Source organism: Dipodomys merriami, unplaced genomic scaffold (assembly GCF_024711535.1).
Source record: "Dipodomys merriami isolate MVZ:Mamm:240054 unplaced genomic scaffold, mDipMer1.0.p SCAF_2, whole genome shotgun sequence".
Classification (NCBI taxonomy): domain Eukaryota; kingdom Metazoa; phylum Chordata; class Mammalia; order Rodentia; family Heteromyidae; genus Dipodomys; species Dipodomys merriami.
The window spans coordinates 83,290,157-83,294,447 of NW_027203381.1; the positions used below are offsets into that span (position 1 = coordinate 83,290,157).

General features: G+C 39.6%; 1 non-coding gene across 1 annotated transcript; it reads right to left on the minus strand.

The window, feature by feature from the left end:
* Positions 1-3,950: 3,950 nt before the first annotated feature.
* On the minus strand, positions 3,951-4,056 carry LOC138832652 (U6 spliceosomal RNA). Its single transcript, XR_011373603.1, has one exon. It is a non-coding gene; the product is annotated as a U6 spliceosomal RNA (small nuclear RNA).
* Positions 4,057-4,291: the final 235 nt, after the last annotated feature.

Here is a 4,291-nt window from a genome sequence, read left to right on the forward strand (position 1 = left end):
TGGGTCTGAGTTCTTAATCCAACATGCCAGTCAGAATCCTTTGATAGGAGCATTGATACTACTCCTGGGCATTTTCTTGGCTTTTTTTTTTCAGGCAGGAAAAGGTTATTTACTGAATTGCTGTCCCACTGTGCATGGTGGAGAGGCGTGGATGAAAAAGGAAGGGGGTGACCCACCCTGGGCCAGGACTTATCTAGGCCAGGGACAGAAAGAGATGTAGCTAGGTGAGGGAAAGGTGTGGCCATACTCCATCCAGATTTGACCTCAGGGTGTAGGACCCTTCTTAGACAGCCCAGGATGTGACCTAGCAGGAGGGGAAGGTGACTGCTTCCAGGTGTGCCAGTTACCTAGGTAAACAGATACTGGGTGGAAACTTAGCCAAGAGGTAGGTAGGTGTCCCTGTGTAGACCTTACATTCAAGCCTTTTGATAATTAAAAAAAAAAAGAACAGAAATCAGAGGCAGCCGAATCTTTTGAAATCCCACACTATAGAACATTTAATTTTGGAAGCACAGTTACAATTAAGAAATATAATTATGAAGATTTCTGATCCTTGTCAGTTCTTGCTGGTGGTGCGTAGGATCTGCTTATGCAATGACACCATCCCATTTGTTAGGAAGTGGAAAGACTTGGAAAAAATTATATTAAGTGAAGTAAGCCAGGCCCAAAGAAACATAGGTCCATGGTTTCCCTTATTTGTAATAAGTAGTATATGTCTGGGACAAGCAGAAAAGGTCAAAAGCTATGTACATATGACCAGATAAGATGGTGTTAAGCGAAATCAACCCCAAGATAGGGACACAAGTGTTTTATTTTTCTTTCTTGATATTGTTCCTAACATATTGTATGTTCCTCCCCCACAGTTGTAGAGGTGGGAAGGAAGGAATGGCAGGGGAAAAACAAGGGAAGAGGCAACAATACTTGGTAGGCAATGTACTCATTACCTTGCTCATGTAATTGTAACCCCTCTGTACAGTATTTTTACAATAAAAAAAACAACAGAAAGGAAAAAGGGTGAAGATTCTTTCTGGCTACTTCCTGCTGGCAAGGTGCGTGGACAGTAGGGGTAAAAGGCTGAGATGTGGTCCCCTCTGGGAGAAGGTAGCAGGCAGCAGCTGTCACTTGGTGGGCGTGAGTCCTTAGATGAAGCCTGGAGGAAGTTTCATGAGGTATTGAGGGGCTGGAAAAAAATACTAGAGAACAAATAAATGGCAAGAGGAAGGACTTGGGGGTAAAAATTAAAAATTGGATGACTTGGCTAGAATGGCTAGTTCTTATCTCCTGCATTCCAGGCTGTCCTAGAGTTGGTAGAAATGTCCCTAGCTACTTCTAACATCTGGGACTAGATAGGGAGAACATCAGATAACAAAGGCAAAAATGTAAATTCCTATCCAGTTAACAGGAAGACAGGTTGGATATTAGATGGGCAGGCTTCTTACTTCTATTGACTTCCCAGCTCTGGTTAATTTTGGAAGGGCAGGCACAAAGTGGCTGATGTGATATCATCTCCTCTTACTCCTCTTCATGGTCCCTTGTTCCCCAGACTGGCTGAGTCCCAGGGGTCCAAGTGCTCATTGCTGGGATGACTCATCATAGAAGTTTGAACTCAGGCCTGGACACTGTTCTTGAACACTTCTGCTCGAGGCTAGTGCTCTACCACTTTGAGTTGGAGTACCACGTTCAGTGTTTGGCTGGTTAATTAGAGATAAGTGTCTCTAAGAATGCCTCCAGCCTGGCTCTTTGCAGGTTAGTTGGGAGCTGGAGTCTCGGGGATTTTTCGGGCTGGCTTTCCACTGGAATCTTTGCCACAAAACCATTTATTATTTATTTTGTTGTTTATGTCATGGTTGATACCTTCCTAATTTCTCATTCACTTAATCGACTTATCTAGTGAAATTATTCTTTTCTATATTTTCATGGTTACACTCATCTTCCTCTGTGTGTGGAAATCTTTTAAGTATCCCATTAGGTTCTGGTTTCATGGTTATGAATTGTTTTAGATTTTGTTTGTCATGAAATGTTTCTTTATGTCTTTTTCAATTGTGAAGGAGAGGGGCTGGGAAGGTGGCTCAGTGATACAGTGCTTGCCTTGCATGCATGAGGCCCTGGGTTCGATTCCTTAGTACCACATAAGCAGAAAAAGCTGGAAGTGGCACTATGGCTCAAGTGGTAGAGCACTAGCCTTGAGCTAAATTGCTCAGGGACAGTGTCCAGCCCCATGACCCGTTAAAAAAACAACAACAAAAAAACAACATCAATTGTGAAGGAGAGTTTTGCTGGGTACATCACCTAGGTTGACAATTATTATCTTTCAAGGCTTGAAATGCATCATTTTTATATAATCAATTATTATTCTACAGAGTTTGCATTTATTTGTAACTTAGATTTCCTCTCTTTTATTTTTCAATAATGTTAACTGGTTCTATTTACTCAGATTTTTAATGACAATATGATAGATTGTTTTGTACTCTCATGTGTTTTTGTCCTAAAAGCTTATCATACTTGGAAAGCTAGTTTTTTCCTAAAAGTTGGGAAATTTCTGCTACTATTTTATTATATATGTTTTCTATGTGTTTAGCTGACATTTTTACCCTTCTATGCCCATGGTTCATTGTCTTAGTCATTTATTTATTTATTTATTATTTTATTTTGTCAGTCCTGGGGCTTGAACTCAGGGCCTGGGCACTGTCCCAAAAGAAGCTTCAGCTTCTTTTCCTCATGGCTAGCACTCTACCACTTGAGCCACAGCACTATTTCTGGCTTTTTTCTGAGTAGTTTATTAGAGAAAAAATATCTTGGGCTTCCAACCACAATCCTCGGATCTCAGCCTCCTGAGTTGCTAGGATTACAGGCATGAGCCACCAACACTCTGCTTGTTACTTAGTCTTTTAATTATGTCTCAATGGTCTTACATGTTCTGGGTATATTTCTCTAGATTTCTCTTTTTTTATAAAATCTCCATCTGAATATTCTGATACTTTGTCTTCATGCGCTGATATTCTGTATTCATTTTGATCCAGTCTACTAAGATATCTTAAAATGGGGTTTTATTTGACTTTTTGAACTTTTCCAGAATATCAATTTGATTTTTTCAGGACTTTTATATCTTAATTAATTCCTATTTCATATGTATTATCTTCCTTATTTCATTCAAGTGTTAATTATACTCTCTTGGAATTCAGTCATCTGTTTTCATGTTCTTTGAATTCATTTAGGTGTTGATATATTTCTTCTTTAATTTAATTGATTATTCTTAAAATAATTTTTCTGAATTTTTTGTCTAGAATTTCATACACTTTAGCATATTTAGTTTTATTTATTTATTTTTTAATGTGAGGTTATTGACTTTTGAAGGAATCATGCTGCCTTGTTTTTACATATTTTTCTTTTTTTCCTTATGCATTGGGATTTGTGCTGTGGCAACAGGCAACTTCTGGAGGTCAACCTCTCTACTAACCGTGGATTTGGTACTGTTTCTTCTGTAATTCTCAGGCAATAGAGTCTGCTTTAGCCAGAGAGGCTAGGCCTACAAATCACAGCACTCTTCAGTTAGCAGATTAAGCTCCTGACTGTTAAGCTTCTCATTGGTTCTACATCATATTTACTCTCACTCCATAACTGTTGTGTGTAGGCATTTCTCTCTAAGATTCTGCTGATAGAAACCTAAGACTTCCTGGGCTGCAATGGTTCCTTGTCTACAAGCCCCCAGAGTAGTCTCAGATGTCACTTGGCAGCAAACCCTCACGGCCACATGGAAGTTCTTGAAACTGGACCCCTCCACTGGTCACAGGCTCAGTGATTACAGTGATTCTCAGGCAATAGGACTTTCTCTTACCAGGGAACACACATCCACTAATGATCAAACCCTTTGCTGGCTGAGCTCTCAGCTGCTTTAAGTTCTCTTGGGTCTACATTAGACCTTCTCCCTCTTTACGACCACCGTTCTCAACTAAAATATGATTTATTCACAAATTCGCATGTCATACTTGCACAAAGGCCATACTAATTTTCTCTTTATCATTTCCATTTCATCATATGTACTGTTGAAGTGAGCATTTTTTGTGGGTTTTTTTATTGTAAAAATAATGTAAGAGGGGTTACAGTTACACGAGTAAGGTATTGAGTACATTTCCTATCGAGCATTGTTACCTCCTCCTTTGTTTTTCCCCTACCATCCCCTCCTTCCCAACCTCCCCTCTCCCACCAAAGTTGTAGAGTTTGTTTTCAAAGTAGTGTCTTGTACATCTCATTGTTACAATGTGTCAACCTGTATCCTTGTTTCAGCACTTTG